We start from the raw sequence: 27,780 nt of genomic DNA, 5'->3' as shown, positions 1-27,780 counted from the left end.
ATTTTGCAATGTTCTTGGCTTCTCTGTGGCTTGATGAATGGTGACATCCTTCTCCTTGCTTTGCCCTCTGCCCCTTCTCTGCTCTCATTAAAAGGGCACCACCAAAAGCATCTTATCACACAACAGAAATCTAAAGCTGTTGGATTTAAACAAATACTGCTACCAAGCCAAGCAGATCTTCAATCTGGCACACTAATTCTCAGCTAAATATCTCTTTCTGCAGCTAATTATGAAAAGCTTTGCAAAATATGCTGCTTAATGCACACTAGCTTACATTTTACCTGCCCTATTCTACTGATGTTCTTTGGCAAAAACAGAAACCTTGCTTTGTCATTGTGGTTACAGGGATCAGAAAGCTGTATACGTTTTCAGATTTGCTACTAAACTGGTGATTACAATATAATCTAGAAAATTGAGAGGTTGAACTGAAGCATTAAATCCAACATTCAAATGGTCAGGAAAATGTTTGGTTTTGCATATAGATATTAAATTGGTTTGACAAATCAGTGTGTATCATGAATGTAGGTATTACATTGGTAAGTATTACATATGCTGATTTAGGATAGCCTTCTTTGATTTCACTTTTATAGTCACAATATATGCAAGTTCCAAGTTAAAAGGTATTATTATTGTGAAAATTCCTTCCTGGCACAGGAGACAAGATATTTCTAAGAGTTCACGTGACATGCTTCTAGCATTACATACGTGGTAAAAAATAGCCAGTAGTTTAGATGGCTAATGATGCATCTGTTCAAAGGTTAGGGGAGAAATATGTCCACTTGATTATTTCTAGGTAACCCTCATCCACATGGATAAAAAACTCCTTGCACTGAATGCCTTCTGGACCACTTTCTGACCCCCATGAGAATTGTAGTGTATTGCAGGAGATAATAAAGCCCCATGTATGTAGGAATGTTTGTATACGGAATGGAGAGTATTCCACAATATCCAAACACCCGGAACCAAAAACATACATGTTCACATGAGAACATCCAGTGGTAGTCATGTTGGGCGCATAGCAAATCCAATAATACCAAAAATCCACCAGACAGTGTGTGACTTGCCCACAGTTGGTTTCCATGGCTGAGCAGGGATTCAAAACCTGTTCTCCAGAATCCCGTGCTCAGGCCACTATGCCATACTGGCTCTCACTATAACATGGCATGGATCTTCTTTTTTCAGGGGTTTGGTGTCTCCAATACATTATATTATGTGAGACAAAAAAGCACCCAAGTGGCAAAATTCAATAGATTTGATGGGACCTTTTGGTTCCAGGGTTTTTTCAGTCCTTTAAAAAAACAAACTGCTATCCATGGCAGGTGGCTGAAACTTGGGGACATTGCTTAAAGCTCCTCAGTTGAAATGCCATAAAATGCTTGGGTCTAATTCTGTACTAGTTCTACAACAGACTTTGGGAGATTAAAATGTCCCATCTGGTATGATAATGGTTAAACAGCCACATTTCTAATACCAGAATTATTTGAATTATAAATAGCTCATTATTTATACTACAGAATGCTGTATTTACATTTCCCCCAAACTCCAGCTTGAGAACAAAATGCATCACTTGCATAACTTGTGAAAGTGCCTTCATATGCAGCATGGGATAAAAGCAGACCTTTAGTTCACAACTGGAGCTAAAAAGCTTATTTTAGCTGTTTTGTACTTAATATGTATATATGTAGAAGCTGCTCTGAGAAGAACAAATAAACTTGTTTATTTTAGGTGGTGTAGTTTTTACTTTTTAACTTCAAATGGAGCCCCCTCCCTTTAATGAAAATAGCTTTCTTGGTATTTTATTACCTTTTCCCTTTATGAACCTCATTATTTGTTAAATTGCTGCAATTTAATCCCTCACTTCACTCTCCCTTTTTGTGAATTAACTCATAAAAAGCAAACATATTATCTATGTGTCATGGGTTAAAATTCAAGCATTTTTGCAAATGATACCTACATACAAGTGCTATGTTATGTACGCATGTATTTGCATTCCTATCTTATTTCCCAGAAAATCATACTGTGGAGCACACATGAGGGACATGATATTAAGGCAAATGTAGCTGCAGTAAACCCATTTGTAAGAACTTTACTTTTCTCACTTTGGAGACATCATTGTTTAGAAACAGATGCTGACTCCTATGAAAAAAGACTATAAAACATCTCCTCCAGTACCTTCATCCTTTCCCCAAAGTGTTGTAAATGATGGCCTTTTTGTACAGCTGTTATCTGGTTTTCTTCCTTTGTGCTGTGTGTTTTATGTCTGGGCTTGTGACTTTTAAGAAAGCTGGAGCCATAAAGGTCATTTGCCAATTAAATTAACTCCTTAAGAAAGCAGATATTGTAGACCTTTTTAAAGAAAGGGATTTAATAGGCAGTGTTGACTTTTTACTGTAGCAAAATTGTTCTTACTGTAGATAGTGAAGTGAATTGGAACAGTATGGGTTCAAGTCTTCTGAATAATGAAGAGCTGGAGTGAGAACCACATACTGGGTATTAATTTTGGCTGGATAAATGTGATGATTAACTCACAGCAAGCCAGTTTCAGTCTTCAGATCAAGATGATAAAGGGACAATGGATGATCTTCCTGTAAATACTTTGCATTTTATTGCCTGTGGAATACCCCATTGTCAAGGCTGCTGACCAGGATTCCCTCTTGCAAACCAAGGGCTGAATGGAGACAAATAAACTAATCATTAATGTTGCTACATTGTTCTTTAGAGTCCTGGAAAATGGAAAAAGCACACTGTAGTGTGAAAAACCAGTTTTATATGATGGGGCTAAAGGCAAAGAAATGCAAGCAGCTAAAGCATGTGATGTTATTTCACTATTTCTATTTGAGACATCCAGGGTGTGAACAAAGTGAGAATGAAGAGGGCCAGAAGAACTGCTTACTATTCTTTAGGCTGGAGCCCTGTGTGTTCTTTACTAGGAGTTAGTCTTGGTGATATCAGTGTATACAGGAGTACACTGTGAATTATTACACATGTTGCTTTAAAAATATAAGAAATTGGTCCAAAATGGCTATTTGGAATATTTGGAAACAGCTCTGGAAAGTCAGAATTATTTTCCTGAAGATGATTACCTTCCCTGCATCTGAAAGTAGAAACCATGGTAGATCTGTAAAGAAGGTGTGGGCGTGGCTGGCGTGGCCGGCTGCATGTTTCTCCTTAAGCTCCTCCCCTTTAGGCCCGGCGCGGGTGCAACAAACTTACTCCAACCACGCCACGTGTTCAATAACTCTTTTACTGTAACTCAGACTCAAGCCCCAAAGTAACAGTAAATAAACGAAGAAACTCTTTCCTCAGCCAAACATAAAACTAATACTCCTTCCGCTCAGGTCTCCTCGTTGATAGGGGCCCTTGGGGAAATTCTCTCAAGCTTCGGCTTTGTCTCTAAACCGACGGACCCCGAGTACTTTTCCAGCCGCTCTTGGTCTGCCTTCTCCACCTCGGGGGGTTCTGGGCCCACTTCCCACCGGTCCCCTTTTGGGTCCCACCACTCGTCCTCCAGTTCATTTAAAGCTCTCGGCCTCCACTCCTCCGTGTTGGAGTAGGTAAAGTCCCCTTCCTCCCTGGGGTTGCGCAATAGTACCTCCTCATGCGGTCCCTTCCGCCGAGATAGCGAGCGTCGGTGCAGAGAGACTGGCGCCCTGTCCCGCTGGGGAGTTCTCCGCACCTGAGCTCTCCCTTCCCCGGCCCCGTGTCCCGTTCTTCCACGTCCTGTCCTTCCCCCCATGCGCCTCAGCCCTTCCTCTTTTATCTCCCCTGGGGACCACTCCCCGCCCCTTCCAGGCTCCGCTTCCATCTTCTCCCTGCTCCCCCTCCCTCCTCTGCCACCTGGGCGCCCTTAGCCTCCTCAACTCTCCCCAGTCCAGGCGTTGCCTCCTTACAGAAGGATATACACATTTTGAACCAAATAGAAGGAAATCAAAATAGAAGAAAAAGTGAGTTTGCTTTATTAGAACAGTGTTAGTCAAAATGTAGGTCCATGGACTGGTGCCAGCTCCTGGCAGGTTTCCAGGAAAGAAAGAAACAGTTGTACCCGGTGGGCATAAATATAGTGCTGATCATAGCATACTGGGGGGCAAAAAAGTTGGTGCTCTACATCAGATAGCCTGAGAAGCACTGCACATGAAGGTTAAAAAAAGACTAACCATAGAGGTCACATACTGATGGGCCAGACAGAGACAGATCAAGAAAGAAGCCAAAGGTGGGCTTGGTCTACTAGAAAGCTCAAAAGAGATGGTGATGATGAATTTTATAATTTATACCCCACTTTTCTTCCTGCCCCAATCTGGGACTCAAAGCGGTTCATAATTTAAAAGAACAACTAAAGAGGTTTTGAGCTGATGCAAAAGTGATGCTGTTGACCTCCATGGTTTAGAGATAGTGAAACTGTGATTTCATCCATTCCTTCCTCACTCCTGTATTGGCATTAGCTACGATTAAGATTCATTGGTATTGTATTGGCTGTGGACCGATCTCTTGGGAATTCATTCAGAAATCAAAGGACAACTGAAGCTGGAAGCTTGTAGAGACATCATGCAGTTATTGTTATTGCTGTCATCTTTATTTATGCCTGCATTTCTCCCACAATGAGAGCCTACATGGCTTACGATTACAGGCCATGCCATTAAAACATACACAAATAAAATATAAAAAGGAATTAATATGCCAACCACATTTAAGAATTATTTAAACCATACAGTTAAAAAATAACAGTACTGTTAAAACAATAAAAAGAGAACAGTAGACTCTTAAAAGTCCTTCATTTGTAAATTTTCATTCTTAAAAGCCTGTTGGCATAAAAAAAGGGAGTTCCACAGGCAACCACTGAGAAGGCCCTACCAAGTTGTCATATGGGTTTCAATAAATTGTTACTCTACACATATTTGGTATAGTGGTCGTTTAAAAAATGAAGAAAACTTATTACTGTTGAGTCACTGTAAACAACCTTGAAACTTACAATAAAATTTACATTGCATATCTGAATGTTGATTTTTAAAATTTCAATCCACTATTATTATTATTATTATTATTTGCCTAGCTATTTTTGTATTTATTTTGTTTAGAGCTGGTTGTTGATACCCTTGTGAAATCATCACCTGGTATGTTTCAGCTTATTAGCTCAACATCTGCTGTACCTTTGAGTTCCAAAGGTGTGTTGATCACATGTTGCTTTGGCTTTGTGTCAAGATAACATGTAAAAACTCTGGGGTTGTAATGCAGTGGAGTTCTGCTTCCATCATTGTAGAATGTCTGCAAAATAATTTTCAAAAAGATTTGTGTCAGAAATCATTATGTGTTGTTTGATAATTTGTGTTGGCTTTTATTTACTGGGATGGAAATCTATTTGAGCATGCATGGATAGGAACACAATTATAATTCTGTTTAATTTTGTTAGTCAGTGTGAACATCATATCAAGAAATTTGTGATGACACAGGAATAAAATTCTGACATGGGCAAGCTGAGATAGTGTCATTGTTGCTTTTAGATTTTTAAAATACATTTTGTTCACATTGTGTGCATAAATCACTAGGCAAGATATAATTGTGATTGATAGTGACAGGTTATGTTAATCATGGTTTTGTTTAGGATGCAAAAATATGAGAAATGTAGTGTAAACATGAACCCAATCTCTGGGCCCTTAGTTTATAGCATGTTTCTAAGCACAGTTGTGAAGATCTTACACTTAAAATATGCTGCTGTCTTCTCTTGGGATTGAAAGTTTGGTGATTTACTGCTAGTGGACAATGCCGATGCTGTAGTTCAGGGACTGGACTAGAGCATTCTAGCACAGAGTTGTAAGTCCCTTACCAAACTACAGATCCAAGGAGTCCATAGGAAGAAGGTATGACAGTTACAAAGTGCTGTGAAATTGTGATAGCACTGTAGTTTATTTTTGATAGATGCTAAACCCCTGTATTCATTGATAAGACACAATATTTGAGTTTCTTCATTTGTGTAGGATCTTACACATTTTTGAAGCCTAGCTGAACCTAGTAGCACACACTTTGATCTATTTTTTTTACCAGAGCGTATTGCAGTATTGTAGATGAAGTGAGGTTTGGTGAGTGAAGAGTACTACTTGAGTATAAAGTACCACTCACACTATCACACTACCAGTTACAAGAAACGATCAGATGTAATTTAGCCCATAAGTGAATATAGCAGAAGACAACGCATGCAGAAGAGAGATTCCATAAATGTCATACTTTGAAAGCCTTTAAACGCTATAGCTTATCACACTTCGCCCCACTCTCTTTCCAGTTTGCAATTCTCTTTTTATTATTGCTTTGTTAATTTTTGATCATTGACTTTCAATATAGACAGTTTCCAGCAACATGCTGTGATACCCAGGTACTGCAATAACCAGTGTAATTAGACATCATATTTCATCTTCCAAGAGAAAATTAACAAGTCTGAATTACCAACCTGGATGATCTCCAGTGAGGGATGAGAGAACTTTCAGCTTTGAGTCCTATGCAGTGGCTAGTTTGTATACTTATGAGTACATATAACCAATTGTATGAGTACATATAAACATCTACATATAAACAAATTATTTTGAGTACATGTACATAAGAGTTATTGATTCACTACCATCCATAGGGCTTTACTTGCAACAACAACAACAACAAAAGAATGTTGCTACATTTCTGTTACCACCCCCAGTTTCATCTAGAACATCCAAAATTTTGCTAATACAGCCAATTTTAAAATACACAGGGGATCCTGCTCATCCTAAAGTTTGGTAAGACTGATTGGTTGTTCGCTATGGGAGCATTCACAAAATCAGTACCCCTTTTCCAAAAGGTTTGGGACCAGAAGTGTTTTGCATTTTTTTTTTTTTTTTTTTGTTGGGGGGGGGGGGTTATTTAGGAATACACTATCTATATTTGGATATACACAGTAAACAACACAAGTAGCATAGTACACAAGGATGTATTCTAGGTTGGAGACACACAGCTGGAGAGGGAGTGAGATTTATGAAATGGTAGGAATCCAAGCATTGTGCTCACCATGAATCCTCACCTCCTGCCATATCACGGATCCTCCTATTTCCCTTCAGCTTTCATCTCTCCAGCCTTGAGTCTTATTCATTCGCTGCTTGTGTCGTGAATGAGATGTGAGGCTGGAGAGAGACTGAGAACCTGAGAAACAAACAAGAAAGTTTCAGTTTTTGGAGGTTTTCAGCTTTTGGATTTCCAGCTTGAGAATGTTCAACCTGTAACAGGTTTAAGAAAGCTTAAAGTTTAAGGCAGTGAACACCATGTACATGTCTGTTTTGGAAAAAAAAATTGTTATGCATGAAGGTATTAGAAAAAGCCATTGTTTTGGGTTGGTGCTGGAAAGAAACCAGTCTTGGTGCCAATTGAACCTCCAAGGGAGGCATTCCACAAACAAGGTGCTACAGCCAAGGAAGTCCATTTCCATGTCCTCAAGTGATTCAAAACCCATCCATGTTCTTCTAGTTGTAACCAGGCCTGATAGGTTTGAGATAGATTTGAGAAACGTGAGGTCTTCTGGCAGTTCTCAATTTCCAGAGAGTCATTTGACTCATTTTCCGTGAAGTGCAATATAAATAATGAGTAGCTGTTACCTCAATTAAAATGTAGATTAAAAAAAAGCCAGGAGTGGTTCTTTTCATTTCATTAATTTTTAGGAGTCATTTCTTGGGCAGATGTAGAGATAAATGGTCTGCTAAACTCAAGTATTCCTTTTTTTAAAAAAATCTTCAAATGGAGCCCCCTCCCTTTAATGAAAATAGCTTTCTGGGTATTTTATTACCATCTCCCTTTATGAACCTCATTATTTGTTAAATTGCTGCATTTTAATCCCTCAGATCACTCTCCCATCTTTTTGTGAATTAACTCATAAAAGCAAGCATATTATTTCTGTGTCAGTTTGACCCTCTTTGTAAGTCCACTCTTTTGTGATAAAAAGATAACATTTTCTGTGACAGAGAATATTTGGGGCACTTCTGTGTGGCCTTCATGAAAGAGCTACAGGTGCTGAAATTACCTCTGTTGCTCAGCTATGAAAGTTGAAGTCCATGTGGATAAGGCTTGCTGTTTTTCCCCTCAGTAATCTAAGGGCTAATCTACACAAATGTATTATGTGAATTGTTGTTGCGGATTATCACACATTCACATTGATGCTTAATTGTTTTTACTTTTCTGTGCAAATTCACATCTAGTTGCTCTCCCTCTGCTGAAAATGCCCAGCCATACATGTGATACTGGCAGTTGGCCACATTTTGATAAAGCACATCCTCATGGATACCCACAGATTCCCTGGTAAAAACCGAAATTCCATTTTCTACAGTTTGAGGAGCTCCCCTCCCCCGCAGAAAACCCAAATTCCTCCAAATTGCACACGGAGGGATCACATTCTATTTGAATAGAATGAAGAACATTTTAATTGTGTAGATAAACCCAATGTCAGCTATAGTAACAATGTTCAGGTTGACAAGGACCTCAGGAAAAGTGCTGTTCAGAACCCCACCCCCCTTATGTTGGGCCCTAAGTTTTTGGGGGAGCCCTGAGATACTTTATTGGTTCCTATTGCCCATTTGACTCCATAATGTCCTGAGATTGGGTCAACTTTCAGGATATTCTAAGAGGGAAAATACATTGTGTGCCTTCAAGTCATTTCTGACTTACAGAGTCCCTAAGATGAACTTATCATAGGGTTTTTTTTGGCAAGATTTGTTCAGAGGGGGCTTGCAATTGCTTTCCTCTGAACCTGAGAGGGCATGACTTGCCCAGGGTCATCCAGTGGGTTTCCATGGCTGAGTGGGGATTTGAACCCTGGTCTCCCAGTGTCCTAGTCCAATATTCAAATCACTATTCCATGATGGCTGAAGTGGGAAATAGGCTGCTATGCTTTTGTGGTGGTGATGGCCAATCCTTTCCCTTATTGCCCTGGAAGTTCCTGCAAGGACCTGATCCAAGTGTGTCAGTGTGGTTTGTTTTTAGAGAGAGACTGGCCATGTGAAATCCATAGGTCCTACCAGCATGATGAAGCCCTTGGCACTAGCCTGAGAATGCTTGATATGTCTAGTAGAGCTTTGGAAAATAGTTGGAAAAGCATTTCCTACTCTCATGCCAAACAACAACAACACACCATAGTTTGTTTTTATGTTGATGTCTCTTTTAGTATTTTTGGCAAAGATAGATGGAATTGTGTATTGTTTTCTAGCCTTTATGTTGGCCTGGGTTAGGTGATTGCTCTCTCTGCCCATCTAGCTGCCATCATACTGCCATCTTTATCTTTCTATTTTAAAGCAGTTCACCCAGATAACTCCTATCCTGCTAGTATCTTTTACATCTGCTAGCTTATGAATATTCTGCCCATTTGTTTTCCTCCCAGAAATGAGAGCAAAAGAATGATTTATGTTTTCCTCTGAAGATGCTCCAGATGTTTCCAGCAATATGAGTAGGAGGAAACCTGTATCAATTAACAATGTTCATGTGGGTGATTGATTTTTTTTCTTTTTTATATATAAGAATAATAATGTACCTGAGAACAATACCCATTGCTTGTAAATCTTTGCAGATCTGATAGATCTGAGTCAATTGCATATTTGCACAACTGAAAATCCAATCCTAGGCTAATTTATTCAGAGGTAAGCCTCACTGAGTTCAATTCAATGTATTCTCATGTAAAAGTGTACAGGATTGCAACATAAAATATAAATGTAGAAGCTTCAAATGTAGATTTTTAAAAAATTATTTCATTGACAGGGATTTGAAGATATGAATAAAGGGCAGATCTTTAAATTAGTTCAGAATATAACTGCGAGGGTTTGACTGGATCGGATAGATCAGATCTAATTGTCCTGCTCTTGTATTATCTTCATAGAGTACCACTTCCTTTCAAAGCTCAGTTCATGGTGCTAGGGTTGAACCTTAAAACGTAAAGTTCAAAATTAATACCCAAGGCTATTTTTGTGGCCTGTGACCCCCTCAGCACTCTTTGGATTGACCTTTTTCTGTCACCCCTCCCAGAAGAATTGCCTCTCCTCAAAAGTAACAGGAGGGACAACTCATATTTTAAATAGGTTGAGGCTTCAGTTGCAATCTTTTTGTTGTTATTTATGTGCCTTCAAGTTGCTTCTGACTTAATGGTGACCCTCTCATGGGTTTTTCTTGGTTTGCCCTTGCCTTCCCCTGAGGCTGAGAGTATGACTTGCTCATGGTCAGATTGTGGTGTGAATCCTGTTGGTAATCTCATCTGGAATAGATTTGACAAATCAGTGGAATTTACATCAATACTGATTCATTATTTTGGATTCAGTGGGGACTATCAGCCGGATTGAGGCTGTTTTTTGCTCTTAAGATAACAACCTAGTCTTCCTTTTCACCAGTCTAGACTAATAGGCATTCTGCTGCTAGTAGTGTATCTGTCTGCTTACTAGAGTTATACATTACAGGATAATAATGGTAGTGAAAGTATAATATTAATGAAAGTGTTAACATGGAGTAGGGACAAGGAGACATTATCTTTCAATGGGCAGATGTGGCACATTTATGTTTCTGCTCTGCTCTGCTTTCTCAGTATAGGATATTGAAGTAGCATTGTTGTGGTTGTTGTGTGCGTTCAAGTTGTATGGCAGCCCTAAATTCACTCTATCATGGGGTTTTTGTGAGGCTGAGAGTGAGTGATGTGCCCATGATCACCTAGGGGTTTCCACAGCTGAACAGGAATTGAACCCTTATCTCCAGTCATAGTCTAACATTTAAATCATTGCACCACACTGTGTGTTATGGTAGCATTAATCTCATCTTACTCTGCAAGCCATCAATCAGCATTGAATTGGGTTACGTATGTATTTAGGAACATGGATGAGAGCAAATTTATGGCACAATACAGGTTGTACTGTATTCACACTTAGTGTATTTGAACTCTTTTTGGAGTCTTTGATTGATTGATTGATTGAAATTTTATTTCTATACCGCTGTTCCTACGATCACGGTGGTTTACAAACAGTACAGGTACAATACAATACAAATAAAAAGAAAACAAGTTTAACAAGTCTTTGATGTTGATTTCCATTATTAATGTTTACCTTGTACAAACCTCTTGACTAATTGTTGTGCTCAGTTAAGTCATTAAGTCATAGGTTCTTAAATAGGCTTTAGTATTCCATCTTGGTTTCTTGCATAAACTCATTTACTTTGATGTGCAAATTTGTATCCCCCCCCCTTTTTTTTTTTTTTTGCTGGTGATGTCCCCAGAGCATGGTATTTGAATGGTAATTATTGCCAGGGCCCATATGGACCTAGACCAGTTTATGTATGTTACATAAAGTTTAAGTTGTACTGTGTAGTTTATAGGAGGCCTTGGGTGGTGCTGTTGGCTGTCTTCTGAAAGCACTGAGATTTCTTTGTTTTTTCTATCTTTGTTGATATTTCTAAGCACTTACTGTGCATTTTACTGAGTATATCTCTCCTTTTCACTTCTTTATTAAAAATCTGGAGACAGATACCACTGGACTTTGCTTCCCCTAAACCCACTCTCTAGACATTATTCTTCCTAGCTGCCCCTTGACAGCGTTGATGACAAAGGCACCTCTTTCTTGCAAGTGTTTTCTTGGTTTTATGATTATGTCTTTGTACATTTCTCTGCTTTTCTTGCTTCCTTTTCTTATGAAGAGGAACAGAGGTGAGAAAGGCCTTCTATCAAAGGACTATGGGATATAGTGCTAGAAAGAGATAGTGAAGCAGTCTACCTAGTAAAGTAATGCTGTAATTGCCATCAAGTTAACATTAACTTATGGTGACTCTATGGATAGAGACTTCCAAGACTTCCTGTTATTAATAGTCCTGATAACATCTTGCATGCTCAAGGCTGTGGCATCATTTTTGACTGTATCCACCTGTGATGCAGTCTTCCTCTTTTCCTATTGCCTTCCACTTCACCAAGTGGATCTTTTGTAATAAATCATGTTGTTCTGTGATATGTCCCAAACATGACAGCCTCAGTGTAGTCACAGTGGCTTCTAGGGAGAGATTACTTAATTTGCTCTAGGAGCCATTTATTGGTCATTTGACAATCCATGGTGTGTGCAGAATTCTCCTCCAGCACCACAATTGATTTTCTTCTTGTCACCTTTCTTCACTTCCACAACTTCCTCACTTTAGTAGTCAATGATAAGTAGTGTGAAGCAGTATGTCTAGCTTAACCTACAGCAGCTTGGTCTACATACAATCACTGAGAGATAAAACTGCTCATTTTATCACTTGTAAAATTATTGAATTTTGGAATTAAAAGACTTTTCTTTATGTTATATAGAAACAAGCAGTATTTGTTAGACTTTGATGGACATCTCCCACTTAGATCTGGTAAAACACTCAGTCTTTTAATGCCTTTCCCATCAATGTAGAATGGTCTTGCTAATGCCGTTCTTTTCTCCTTTCTCATCACTTCGATATGGACTTTGGAATTTGTCTTATATTCAACATGGCTACCTCTGCATATCTACCATATAAACCCTTTTCTTTATCTTGATTTTGCCCTACTCTACATCACCTTCAAGATCCTAGTTCTCTGTATTTTTCCCTGATCATGACCCAATTCCAGTGGCAGCTGGTGGCTCCTGTGTTCATAGAGTGTTCTGTGTTTTAGTCCAACCAATTTTGTGTTTTAGTCCAACTGATAAAGGAGGTTTGTAAGGCGGTGATCCTATTTTGGGAGGGGTGGCTTCAGTACAATGTATAGTGCCTTTTCAAGCTCTAAATCCAGACTTCCCTGCCCCACTGACATGGGAGCCACCAGTTAAATTGTTCCCTTTTCTGCTCCGTCCAGCCCATGAATAGCAGGTGGTGCCTTTCAGTGTATTGTATGAGTTGGGAGCTCCTGAACATCCATTGCAGAAATATCTCCCTCATGATATATCGGGTATGTTTTTGGAGCTTTGGTTGGCCATAGAATGGTTGAGCTCCAAACTCTTACGAATTTCTAGTCTGCACATTGCTGTGGTGTTTGTGTGAGAGGCCTTTTTCCATGTCAAGAAGGGGAAAATGCTCCCTCCTTTTTTGTTGATGCTTGTGAAACCTCAGTGTCCCCTCGTCCCTTTAGCATGTCTACCATTCTTGTATGAGCCAGAATTGCCTCATCAAGTGAAAATAAAACTTTGAAAATGTTAGAACTTCGATCTCTCCTCACCATTTTATTTTCTCTCAGTTCTGATTCTCTAAGAGACTAAATAGCAATGACCAGCTGAATCTGGAATTTTATCTTCATATTCCATTGTAGCCTTTACCTTTGTCATTTTCTTGATTGTTCACCATTGTTATGTTGTTCCAAATTGTCAGGGTGTGGATTTCTTATATGATTAAAACTGTGGGTTCTCATTCCAAAACAGAAGAACAACCAACAGCCCATGGATAAAATGTTTGCTTCTGTCTTAGGACTAAATCTTGTTGTTAAGGCAACAGCATGATAGTAGCCTTGACACTAGCTGGTCCCCTTCCATCATCATTTTGGTTTTTTGTTAAAAAAAATACGGTGCATCTAGCACATATGTTATGCGCGCAAAATTTCTGCAGCTTGCTCCTTTTAAATATTCATGGTGACGTTTTAATGCATAATTATCCAAGCTTGCGTAAATAGCATTTTAAATTAGTTTGGAAATAAAGGCCAAGATCCTACACTGAGCAGGCAGAGCATAACATTCTACCCACCTAGTTTTGTGTATCTCCCCCCCCCCTTTTCCGCAGCAGCTGTTATTCCTTTTACTAGAGAGAAGCTACATCATCATCCCAGAGAATCCTCATTTTTATCACCTGAATTGCCTCCCCCTCCCACTGTTAAGCAGGAGAAACCACTGTCCCTCCCAGGTCTAGACAAATGCTAGGGAGGGTAGTTTTAGACAGAGTGTAAAGGGCAAAAGAATAGCCTGTGTACCCCTTTAAAAAAAGGGATGTGCATTCATGGAAGTGACACTTGTGCATGCATATGTAACTAACAAGACATCCCAAAGAGAATAAGCTTGAACTCTCACTAGAAAGGAAAGTGACTAAATGGAGACTGTTGTGCTTTTGACATGAAGTGATGTGAGTCCCTGGTAAAAATGATAATGCCTGGTGAAGTATAATAAGGCAGTAGGAGAAGACCAAGACTACACTACAGGTAGATAGACTCAAGGAAGGAAGCCATGGCCCTGAGTTTGCAAGACCAGAGCAGGATAGTTGATGACCTGGATTCTTGGAAGTCTCTCATTCCCACTGCAAAAATGAAGAAATATTTACCTTCACTTAAACATCATTACTGCTAGGGAAAAAGGGTGAAACTTAAATGCAGCTATAATGGCCATCTCAACAGGTATAGATTTAGCTGTTATTCTAGATAAACTGGATTGCAAAGCTCTTTTCCCATTACAAATTTAGGCATAGAAAGACAGTGCAACTCTGATTGATGGTGAAGAAAGTTGAATATATAGCCATGAATGATTCTGCTTGTTTTAAATAATATTTATCCATTTTTCTTTTTGGCCTGTTTGAGAAATTGTTTTGATTTGTTCAACCACACTTTCCTGCACTGTTTACAAATTTCTTTTTCACTGTAGCGATCTGTCTGTATGTATATATCTGCCAACTGAGGATAAAACTATACACTTTTGATGAAGTGGGCTCTAGTCCATGAAACTTCATGCTTTAATACATTGGTTAATATTTAAGGCACTAGATCTATTTCTTTCTTCACTATGGCAGACTACTTTTGGAGGGCAGGGAATCTGGAGATAGAGGACATTAAGGTCAGAGCCTGTAAAAATTATTTTTTTGGTTGCAGCTCTAAAAACTGTAGTTAATTCTGGGAACGGTAGTCCAAAAATGTAACCTTTTCAAGCTGTGATGGGAACCCAATAGTGAACAGTAGAACTGTAAGTATAAAAGACATGGGGAATTTGATTCAATCTCTCAGTAGAAAAAAATATTGGATTCAAGGATTGGTTTGGGATACTGCTTGCTATTCAGAGCTGATGACTGCATTTGGAATATTTCAAATACTTTGACAAGTTTAGGAGTGGTTCAGATATAAAATTTGCCTTTGACACAATAGGCGTTATATTCCAAGGTTGTACTTAATAGTTATTACACTTTTAAAAGTTCAAAATGTTAACATTTTAAATTTGACAGGTTCAGATGCTAAAACACATTGTGTCCGAGTACTTAAATAGCATATGTTTTTAACAAAACATATTCCATTTTGTCCACTGTAAGGACTTTTTAATTCCACTGTTTTTTAAAAAATTGAATCTGAACACTAACGCAAAAATTGATATTAATAAGTACAATTCAGCACTTCTACAAGGTGTCTGCAAACTTTATCAAATATTATATAAAAACAATGAAACAAGAAGTACATGCTCCAGTACTTCTGCATAACTTACAAAGCTGTAAACATAAGTATAGTGAGCCCTTGGTATCTTCTAGCTTTTCGTTCTGGAACCCTTCGTGGATACCAAAATCCAGAGATGCTCAAGTCTCATGATATACAGTAGCTTAGTAATATGGTGTCTCTTATGTAAAACAGCAAATCAAAAAACACCAATAATTTCAAGCCCTGGATGGTTGAAGCTATTGATGCAGAATCCATGGATATGGATTTGTTTCTCATTTGGCGTCATGCAGGTCAAACCCGAAATCCTGCAGAGTCAGTTACCATCTGCTTAGTCATTGTATCACTAGGACAGTTTGTCTGCAGTTGGGGTGTGACTACAGAGTTTTTAACCTGGAAAGTGGGGAAAAACCTGAACTTTTCTTCAACGCAGAACACTCTTAGCAGGAATTCAGTGTTCAAGAAGATCCAACTTCCTTCTACTTCCTCCTGTATAAAGGCAAAGCCTACTGTTGCTTTTCAGTATGAGCAACAGCTCACTTATGAGTATCAGCTTTCTTGCTTACTAGTTCTGCACTTTTAAGCCTCTTGAGTTGTTTTTTTTTTGTTCAACTAAGCACCTGACATTTTGTCTTGAACCTCATCTGTTGCATATTTTGCTCATCTGCGTCCATTCTGTTATACTGTTCAGTATAATACCGTGCATGTTAATTCAAAAGTCCCACTTTGTTCCATAAAAGTAATTGTGAAGTGAGTTTAGCAATATTTGATAAATTTAGGATGATAATTGTAATGTTCATGCTCACCTACTTAATAGCTTTTTTTTGATGCCTACAGTGGGATGCTGACACGAATGTGAGACAAACATTCATTTGGTGTTTAGAATGTTTAATTTTAGGAGTATACATTCTTTGAACAAAGATGAAAAGAGAGAGGAGGTGAGACTACATAAAAAGGTTAAGGGAGTGAAGAAACACTTTCTGAAACACTTTCCAGAGAAATGACTGACTATTGAAAAGGAAACTGGATTTCTCTGGCCCTTGGGCAGGAAATGATAAAACAAAACCAATGACAGAAAAGGACACGTAGAAACAGTCAGAGGTGCAATCATAGGTCTATGGGGGCAATGGGAAAACAGCTGTTCGTCAAGGTCAAAGATGCAAAACGTTGATGTCTGCAGCTCCATTAATCCTAGGAAGCCATAGTGATGTGCCTGGATCAAAATTGCTCTTAGACTGTAAGAATTCCAAGCTGTCTGTGTGTGTACTTGGTGAAGGCAAATAGTTTAGGATCTGTAAAGGACAAGCAGCTGTTTGCCTGACTTTTGGAACAGGTGATGTGAAACATGTAATGGAATTTCAGTCAGGTTAAAGGTTTAGCTAAAGAGCAACAAAAATGCCCCTGAGCATGACAGTCACAGTTATAGGCTGCGGTGCTGCAAAGCTATGTACAGTACTTGCAAACCTAAGTCATAAATCTATGCACTGCTCAACCTGTCTTTGATGTTTTTAATAAAGCCACTTGTACAGCTAAATAGGCAAGCTACTTTTCATTTTAAAGTTGGCTTGTCTCTTCTACTATTGTAGCAGCTGCAGTAGAAGTTACAGACTTCTCTGTGTCTTCCTTGTTGGGAGTGGTTGTTCTACTCTGTATTTTATTCTGAACTTTAAAGGACCTATCCAAGGTGCTCCAAAATGGGCTCAGCACCCTTGATAGCTCCTGTAAAATTCATACTAAATAAAATCCAGAGTGGATTTGTTGTCCCATTATTATGTCAACCACCAGCCACCACTGCTCAATTTTAAATTAAGTCCCACTGAATACAGTGAAACTTGCTTGTGAACAGATAATATATGGGATTGCATTGTAAATCTGGATCCCACCCAATATTTACAAAGTAAACAGTACAGTATTCCATGTGCGTATCAAGCACAAACTTACGTTTGAGCAGTTTATGAGCAGCTTCACATGTTCCACAGTATATAAAGTAATGGCTTCCAAGTAACATTATTACGCGTGATACATTATTTCCAAACTCATTTCTTCACACATTAGAAGGAAAGACAAATCATTGGTGTTTCATTTGTGTATGTGCTTTCACATTGCCTGTTGACTTATAGTGATCCCATGAATTTCATAGAGTTTTCTTAAGCAAGGAATACTCTGAGGTGGTTTTGCCAGTTCCTTCCTCTGAAATATAACCTGGTATTCATTAGTGGTCTCCCAGCCAAGTACTAACCAGGCTTAGCTTCCTAGATCAGACAGGATCTAGTGCCTTGGGGTATTTAGGCCCTTTAATGTTTTGTGGCACAAATAATATCACTGCTGGACTATTAAAATTCTTGATGAAGAGAGTCAACATTTAGACTTCTTAGGAGATCATAGGAATTTTCAAAAACTCTTGCACCTGGCTTTATATGAAGTATTGATGGTTCTAGAACTAAACTAAATCTCTCTTCTATCTGGTTTTAGTGCCCTCTGTATACAATATAAAAATGTAAAGTTTTTGTGTAATTTCCGAGTGGTTTGATGTGTTGTCTTGACTATACAAAATGGCCACCTGTGCACTAAAAATGAGAGAGAGAGAGAGTGGTGGTGGTATTTATGTTTGTGGGCCTGAAACCAGTTGTTTCTTCCTATTCTCAGAAACAAGTGAGTAACATTTACAGTTTTATGGATGCAAGTCATAAAGTTAGCTTTGTTGTAGGAGAGGGTCTCCCTTCAGTGTAATTCAGCCATTAGAACAGCCATTCAGTGTTGCTCACTCATATGACTTGGATTTTTTTGTCAATTGTTTTGCAGCCTAAAGGCCATATTATGCATGGTTGGATGATGGAGCATTTAAAATGATTTGGGGCGGTAAGGAGGACAAAAGGCTAGCAGCCATTGGATTTTGTATTGTGTTTGAAACATTATTAGTCCAGCAGTTGCGGCTCAGTACAGCTAAGAAATATGGGCAGGTCATCTCATTTTAGCCAGGGGCTGGTGAAGAGATTGATTGGAGATCTGTCATAAAGCCTCATTAGCAGCACATATAGTTCACTCTTTATCTAAGCATGGTGGTAAATGTGCCATCTGCTTGCATAAAATATCTGAGCTTGGCAAACCTGAAATCCAAAGACTACCCGCAGATAAATCAGGCAGCTGATGCTTAATAGCAGCCTTGCTAGGACTGTTGGGTTGTATGTTAGCTCACTAGTTTTCAACCTTTTTAGGCTACAGGCCCATTTGCACTACACAGTTACAGTGCTGTAACTTCACTTTAGCTATCTTGATTCCATCCTATGAAATCCTAATGTTTGTAGTTTGGTCAAGTACTTGAGCAATCTGGCTGAGAATTCTAGATTTAATTCTAGATTTTTGGGATTTATATATTTTTTGGAATATAAGCCGTAGGTGGCTGAATCTGTGGATAAAAAAATCCATGGATATGGAGGGCCGACTGTAATTTGTTCAGGCCCACTGGTTGAAGATGGTTTTATTAGCCACTGTGATAGATGAAAAACACAGGTAAATATATGCTGTGAAAGCATCCACAAATAACAGTGTAACATTACAGGTAAAGGTTACTCAGAATTTTTAAAAAAGGGCATCTTTCAGAAAAATGGAAATTCTAAACACACCAGCAATGGGGCCTAAATTGACATCCAAAGGCACCTGATAGTCCAGGTTTCTATAAAGAACCTTTTGGGGAAACTCTTCCATCTGGCTGCCATGCCAGCAACCAAAGTTTGGGATCTGAATACTTGGAGTCTGCATTGATCCATTGGTGTTGAAAACACCAGTGTATTTCCTGCTTGAACGAGTAGGAGATTACTCAAAAACCTGACCAATTTCAGCTAGTTTGCTGAATAATCCAGTTTAAACAATAAAATTGATGATCCAGAGTAATAATCTCCTTTGAAAGAATGGAGTGTTTCATGATGAATCCCACTACTGATGAAACCGACTGACAGTATTCAGTGCTTGTAAAGAGTGATTACAGGGAACTGGTCTTCTGTTTTCTGGACATTTTAAGTGTGAATTTTTCTAGAACTGTTAATCACCTAAAAACACCTTAATTAATCACCTGTCCTTTAACTAGTTATTTAAATAAACTTTCTGTATTCCCTTAACCTTAAGAGGGTACTGAAACTATTGTGAGAGCCTAGAGTGTAATAAACAAAAGTGGGAACCCATGTTGAAAGTAGGACCATTTAAAATTTTCTTCTTCCTTATTCAATATTACATTAATACTGTACGTGACTCACACATGAGGAGGGCCCAACCGACACCCCTCTTCTTGGGTGTCACCCAGTGTGGACCACACCACCGTGATACCACTGGCCTACACCACATTTCAAAGCTAGGGTAGATCCTGGCATTTAATGACCAAGGCAATTCCCAGCCAAAATGGTAAGGTTTCCCCCTCCTCATTCTTTAGGCAGTGCCACCTCTGCTACTGCGCCCTCAGCTCTTAGGCAAATGATATGCCCAGCATGTGATCTGGACACCTTGTCTAACCTTAAAAGCAAGCAGTTGTGAGCCGTGGGTGGCATAGCTGCTGAGAGAGGAGGGAAAAACCTCCCTGCTTGGGTCCAGGGACAGGCCAGGAAATTTAAATAGTGATGGCTGTTAGGGCAAACTCCTGGAAAAACACTTGACTGTAAGAACCTTGTGATAGGGTAAGATCCCTCATGTCTGGGGCAGATACAGAATGGATAGTGTGGCCTTATCCCCCCAGATTCAGCAATAAGTCCTCATGTTGTGGGGGCTTATCAACCCACATTTGAGTTTTTAAGGTAGTGTAGTTAGGCCCGGAATTGTAAATGTAACTTAGTCTGGATCTAACCTATAGCTTATTAGTGAATGATAGCTAAATGTTTTGGAACTGATTTCTCCCCAGAAATCGCAATGGACACATCTTTTGTTATGTGTCTAGACCAATTTCACAGTATCATTCAGTTTTTGAAGCTCATTAATCACTGGGATGAGCCTGCAAGTCTGAACTTCCCAACACCCTTTTAACTCTCTCTTATTTCTTATTATGCTAAAATTCAGCAATAACTTCTTTCATTATTGTTCATGTCTTTCAGCTTAGGCTCCCCCCCCCCCCCCCGCTCCCAATGGTATTTAGGAGAAGAATGCACTCCATTTTGCCTCTCGCTGTATTGGCAGACTATTTTATAGATTTCTGTAAATTCTGAGGGGGGAGGAAAGATATTCCAGGGTATTCTCTATTGTGTTTATGACTCTTAACATTTTACAGCTGCTTTTCTGTTGAGTGATTACATAAAAGACACTAGGAGAAGCAGAGACGGACTTTGATTGGCACCCTCTGTAGGAAATAAGTAGGGCTTTTCAAATTGTCTTGTGTCAAGAAAAGAGAAAAAGCAGCATCTTTTAAAAAGTAGTCTCTGTGTGAAGTCCTAAATGGCACTGGCTCATTCCATCGAGCCTTGGTTCTACCAGCCCTTGAGGCATTGTTTTTAAAAAGCAATTTGTTGCAATTATACCTCAAAATAGCTGGTTACCTTATGGCTACCATGATTTAAGACAGTAACATTTGTAGTTCAAAAATGAAACCATTAAAATAATCAGAATGCTACAGACTGCTGGCTTAGGCAACAAAAAGCACATAAGTAGGGAGACCAAGCACACCTGCAACTATAAAACTAACTAAAACACAATATGTTCTTCCATAAGAGAAATGAATGTAATCCCTCATTACATTTCAGTTGGAAGAATTAATTATAAGTAACACATCATTTAGCGCCAACTTGGTTTAGAGGTTTGAGTGTTGGACTACAGCTCTGGAGACCAGGGTTGAAATCCCCACTCAGCCATGGAACCCCTTTGGGTGACTTTGGACAAGCCTCACTCTGGCAGCCTCAGAGAAGGCAAAGGCAAACCCCCTTTGAAGAAATCTTGGAAGGAAAAGCCTGTGATAGGTTTGTGTTAGGGTTGCTATAAGTCAGAAATGGCTTGAAGGCACATAACAACAACAATTAAAACCATTAAAATTTATATACATACTGGAAAAAAACAGCAACAAAAGAGATCAAAGAGCAAGCCATTGTGGCCTCTCTAGGGTGGGAGCTCCAAACTCTAGGAACAGCCACCAAGAAGGCCTTCTTCTTTGTTACCACCAAATGATCCTGAGAAGGCAAAGGGACAGAGACAGTGGCATCTCCTGAAGATCTTAGAGCATTAATGGGCTCATAAAGGGAGATTCTTTGCTTCAAATAACCTGGAGCCAAGCTGTATAGGGCTTTATATATCATTTCCACTTTGAATTAGTATACAAAGGGAGCTTGTAGCATCTTTGAAACTAACTGAAATAAAGAAGTTGGTAGGATAAGCTTTTGTAGACTTCAGGCTATTTTCTCAGATGCATGCTCCTCAAATCCATCTGAGGAAGTAGGCTGCAGTCTACAAATGATCATGCTTCCTTCAGTTAGTCTCAAAGGTGCTACAAGATCCCTTTGCATACTGAGTTTCCCAACTTAACACAATTATACCTTTGAATTCTACCACTTTGAATTGTGTCTGGAAACAGACCAGCAGCCAGTGGAGCTGTTGTAACAATGGAGCTATCTTTTCTCCTATTTTGGAGAAGACTGAGTGGCAGGAAATGTTGTGTGAAGAGGACAGAGGAAAGCATATCCTCGATGAAAGCAGCCTAATTCACTTCCTAATTTTTATACTGATCTTTATGACATGTGATGATAAGATTCCCCTGTCAGTTAAGTGGGAGAATAGCATGTGAAACTAGCTACTCTCAACCCATATTTGCAGGTGCTGAGTATGTGTGCTTTTTGTCTCCCCCTTTCCTGAATGAGGGAGCTGGAAGGAGACTCAAAGCTAGATTCTCTTTCAGAGTGACAGTTTGAAAAATTTCACCTAGATCTTTGGCCAGGGGCTCAGCAGTGTTGGGGTTACAGCCGTGTGCCCCCTTTTCATGTAGGGTGCTGGGTGTTGTGGGGCAGATTTCCCTCCCATGTTGTTCCCTACCTCTGATGTACAGTATGGCATACATGGATTTGTCCATAAGGTCACTGGACTGGACTCTCTTTTTAAAGAGGAAAGGCCTTGTTTAACAGTTGTGTCACTATTGTCTAATGTACAGCAGACTCAGCACAATTGTTTTTTCCCCAAACTATATGTACAAATTAATTGAAATCTTTACTTAGCGCTCATTTGCAATGTAAATACTTCTTCTGATTGCAGATTGAATTAACTTGAAATTCAGCATCTTGATTATAGTTAAGATAACTAAAGAGATATTGGCTTAATTTAATTGACATAATTGTAATTGCCAGAAACAACCTTACTTTCATGTTAAGACTTGAAATGTAATGAGTAGCAAATCACCTATGCCTTCAGGAAATGGTGAGGAAATGATTTTTTAAAAAGCTGTTAATGTCTGGTTCCTTTTGAGAAGTATGTCAAGATTTACAGTCTTGAACTCGGAGTAGGGGCAAAGTCAGGTAGGTAGGAAGTGAATCAGTCTAAGAGGCAAGATAGTCTTGCCACATGGGAACCTTTACAGGAGCGGTGGACTTAATAAGGACTTATCCAGAAAGCAAAAAAGTCCCAGGAACTATTGAAACTTTCCAGTTCTTTTTGGTTTGGGTTTACTGGATAGTCATGGTTTTGCATCCAGACTCATCCTTGGCTGTATCCTCACTGCAGAAATAATCCAGTTTGACACCACTTTAACTGGCATGGTTAAATGCCATGAAATTTTGGGAATGGTAGTTTATTGTGGCACCAGAGCTCTGCACTGCAGATTATTTCTGCAGTGTGGATGCAGCTCTTGGAATATCCCACTCCCCTATCCCTTGGGTTCTTTCTTCTTCCCTTCTCACAAATTGCATATCACATTTAGATTCAAGCAACATTTCAGAAATCTAGAAGAGTTTATTCCTGATGTTTTACCAGCATCTGTGGCTAGCATCTTCAGGCAATCTTCTCTGAAGATGCCAGCCACAGATGCTGGTGAAATGTCAGAAACACACTCTTCTAGAACATGGCCACATAGCACCCCAAACCCACAAAAAACTATGGATTCCGGCTATGAATGTCTTCGACTTCACGTTTCAGAAATCAACTTTCACCAATTTTCTCTGAGCCCTTCTTAATTATTATTCAGGAGTTACAGTCAAAGTTTAATGTACTTTAGCAGTACTGTATTATACTCTTTTATTATTACAATTCTTCTTGCCCTTGCTTGTTCTCTGCTGAGCCTGAATCCTGAAAATAATTGATATTCTCTTGGCACAATAGCCATCTTAGCTAGCCATCCATCAGGAGGAACATTTCATTTTGGGAAATAGTGGGTTAATTTAAACTGATCCGGGGAGTGAGAATGAAAAGTCATTGGTAATGCTGGAAGTTCCTTCAGTATATTTTGGGATGCAGAAAACATCATGCAGATGTCAAAAATAAAATTGAAAGATATAGCTGTGTGAATCAGTACATTTACGAAAGCTTGTGCTGTCAATTTCTTTCTTTCAGTTAGTCTCAAAGGTGCTATGAGATCTTTCTACGTGCAAAATAAAATTGGTTTGTACAGGAGCAAAATCTTGGACTTTTGGATACATTTTGTTGTCTAGAGAGGCTCTAAGATGTTCTTAAGCAAATTAGTGTTCCTAAATGTCCACTGTAGGGTAAGACAGCAAGAGATTTTTGATTTCATGAAGGGTGTTTACAACTTAATGATAGTAGAAGACCCAACACAGATTAGAACCTGTTTTAGGTTCTATTTTGTGGTGGTGGACATTTTAATAAACACAGTTGCTGAAATGCATGCAGTAGCCAGGAAGAAGTGTGAGGCTTTCTAGAGCTCGATGGAACCCTGTTATCAAAGTCGAACACTAAGATGTTGCTTGATTTGAGGAAACTTGGAAAGAGAAGTTTGAATGAGTATAAAAAACATAGTAAATTGGGGGGAGAGCTTACAAAGTTGATTGAAGAGAACTTAAAATTGAAGGAATCGTGTTGTATACCTTGTCCAGCCCACCGCTTGGTACAGGAAGTCCAGAGCTGCATTACACCGTGGAGAAGTTTCTTTTTTGGACTACAACTCTGACAGGCCCAGAAATTCTGCAGTTCGACCATTGTAATCAATTTGGGAGTTGTAAACATTCCCTCTCCTTTGAGTTCTGGGTATAACCAAGAAATAGCTGTCCATATAGTTTGCATACATTTAGAAAAGGAAAACCTATCTATCCAGAAAAGGCACTGGTTTCATTCTTGAACTGGACTCAATAAGATGTAAATTAAGCCCATTGCATGTAGTCTGATCCTCTGAGATATCAGGGGGAAAAAAAATCTACGGTCTCTTCCAATTGACAGCTCTTCAGGGATGTTAAGAGTGCTTTCAGTCTTCTCCAGGTTCTGCAAATCCAGTTCTTTTGACCCTTCCTTACTGGTTTTGTTTTTCATACTCCTCCCATCTTTGTTGCCCTTCTAAACTTTTTCCAGTTGGTCTGCATCACTGTGTATGTGTTGTCTGTATCATTCATCATGAAAAAAAATGGACTCTTACATTTTTGAATTGAGTCACTGTTACGTATGTGCTTGGCCAGAAATAGTTTACTTGTTCTAAGATATTTCAGTAATTTCTCCCCCTTAAGACTGAAGGTTTTATTTATGAATATTCTCTTGGGATGATTCAGATGGTACTGCTGTTTTCTGAACCGTGGAAGCAGAGTGACTCATGTCAGTTGCAAATGATTGGACTAAAACTGGGTAATTCATAAATAGTACTCCTGGGTTTATTAACGGTTTAATATAACCATTACATAACAAGTCTTGTGCTGTTCTATTTGTTCAGGATGATTCTGTGAATGTCTCGTGGAATTTAGTGCCACCAGAAACCACCTAAATGTGGGTAGGATTGCACCCATGCCTTTCCAGGAAACATACTATAAATGCCCAACTCCTCATTTTAAAACTGTTCGACTTGGCTTCTTTTATTTGGATATTCTCTTCTGGCACATAAATACCAATGAGGCATGTCAGTAAGGATGTTTATAGAACTGCTGTTGAAGATAAATGGTTCCTAAATGAAACTAAGCTAAACTAAGATAGAATGAAATTGTAATAAATAAATTAGTTAATTTGAGATGTCTAGGTAGTCTTCCTCTTATAACTCCTTTTTACTGTTTTGGAAAAATGCACGAACTATTTACTGACTTTGAACCTTCTTTCTGACAAAATAATCAAACAAAACTTACCTTCTCCAAAGGGCAGCAAGCCAGGATTCATGTTATATAGAAAAAGTATGATTTTGAACCATGGATGTTAAGCAAGCAGGCAAATATGGTGCCTTCCCATTGTTTCTGCATACACTAGTGTAAATAATTTTTTCCCCTGTGCACTATATGAAACAGTATTGGCTTCTTCCACTGACTTGCATTGCTGATGTACATATGACAGGACTCAAGTTTATGCAGTGGGAGAGGAATGTCCTAATTCATTTTATTTATTCCATTGATTATTTTTACTTTATATGCTGCCTTCCTGACTCATCAGAAGAACAAAGAGCAAAACCAGTAAGTCTGTCTGCCTGTCTATCACTAGATGAAAAAAAAATCTTGACAACTATCCATTCTGGAACCCCATCAAAACTAGTTTTTCACCTGGTGTAAAGATGCTATTAGAGGTGTGTGTGTGTGTGTGAGAGAGAGAGAGAGAAGGAAGAGCTTGGAAAAGTTTTTTTTTTTTAGAAAAACAACTTCCAGAAATCCCTAGGTAACAACTCCACTAAGAAATGTAGTTCCAAAAAGTAGTACATTCAAGCTTGTTCACAGAGTTCTAGGGTCTGGGTGCCACAGTTAAAAAGGCCTGGTTCATGTAGTCTTCAGTCATACTTTGATTAGTTTGGGATACAGAGCAGGGTCTTCCTCAAAGACCTGAGCAACTGGTAGGATTGCTTCAAACAAGTAAGATTGCAGTTCCACAAATAAGATTGCAGCTGGTCTTGAGAGCCAGGCAAGAAGAGTTTCATCGGGCCTCAACAGACAGACCAAAATAAAGCTGCTTCAGATCACTTTTGAGGTATGCTGTTTAAATGATGCATGCATCTTAAGAGGCCAGAAGCCACACCAAAGCCATGCTCCGGTCCTAAGGACTGGAGCGCAGTTTTGGTGCAGATGTGTCTGTCTTTTAAATAGTATACCCGCCAAATGACCAAAAAGCAGCTTTATTTTTGCCTGTCTGTTCAGGCCCATAGACATACATTGTAAGTCTGTTTGGTTCTACTGTTCATTGGATAAAACGCTTGACTCCCATAGCATTGCCTATGTAGATGTGACTATTTCTGAAGAGATTCAGTGTTCTTTTGGCAATTGGGTAAGGCCACACAACTGTCTCTGCACAACCAAGGAGACCCATGAGCAGAAGTAGTTTCATGTATGTAAGTTACTGTTTGACAGAGATACATACTTGGGTATGGTAACCCATGCAGTGGTGATGCAAATCCCATTAACTGGCTGAAAGTGTTGTGGATGTGCATCTTCACCTAGGGCTTTTGGCTATCTATTACTTAGATCCAGATTGGCATCTGTATTTCTAGGAAACAGTTCTACAAAATGCCCACTTCTCTCGTGGCATCAGCTGCTTACAGTTGCTTTGCCTACCTGCTGTTCAACATTATAGAAATTCTTGTGTGCTACAAATAGTAGGAAAGTTATTGAAAGCATGAACTATGTTCTTGTCTTTTTGTGTATGTGTGTTTTAATCAAGTGCCTCCTGTCTAGAATGCAAAATCAGTGAAACTAGCCTTGAATTCACTCCAAGTTAGATTACTATGCAGCTCCTCATGTTACTTCAGCTGTTTCCTTTTTCACTTCTTGCCTTTCACATTCCAGTCATGAAATTTCCAAGCTGATCTGATCACTACATGGTATGAATGAAAGAGAGCAAGCGAAAGAGAAAGAGATTTTAAAAATTCTTGTTTAAAAACCTTTATAATGATAAAATTGGAGTCAGTCATTAATCCATGGGTATCATCCATCAGACTTTTCCCTGCTCAGGCTTTGTTGTTGGATTGAGCGGGAGCAGTCCACAGATAACCAAGACAGATCCTTTTACTGTAGATGCAGTTCTACTGCAGCAGTTGTTCTGTGGATCACAGCTGCCTAGAAATAATTTAAAGGAGTGTCGGCAAGTTTCTTCATATTTCCATTTTGTAAATCTAGGCCACTGCTTGAGAGTCAGGATGTATTCAAATGTAAAATGCTGGGAAGAAAGTTTTATGGATGCTACTAGTTGCCAAAAAGACAAATAAATGGGCCATAGAGCAAATCAAGCCTAAATTCTTGCTAGAAGCCAAAAAATAACTAAGCTGAGGGTATTGTACTTTGAATATAGCAAGAAAAGGCATGACTTATTGGAAAAAATGATAATAGTGAGAAAAGATCAACATGATAGAAGAGGCAAAC

At 39.0% G+C, this 27,780-nt stretch overlaps 1 protein-coding gene across 1 annotated transcript in view; it reads left to right on the top strand.

Moving 5' to 3' along the window:
* Positions 1-27,780, top strand: part of DIP2C (disco interacting protein 2 homolog C) — a 378,320-nt gene that overhangs the window by 57,083 nt on the left and 293,457 nt on the right.

The sequence above is a fragment of the Sceloporus undulatus genome, chromosome 6, assembly GCF_019175285.1.
Source record: "Sceloporus undulatus isolate JIND9_A2432 ecotype Alabama chromosome 6, SceUnd_v1.1, whole genome shotgun sequence".
Taxonomy (NCBI): domain Eukaryota; kingdom Metazoa; phylum Chordata; class Lepidosauria; order Squamata; family Phrynosomatidae; genus Sceloporus; species Sceloporus undulatus.
This window is presented reverse-complemented; position numbering and strand designations above follow the sequence as displayed.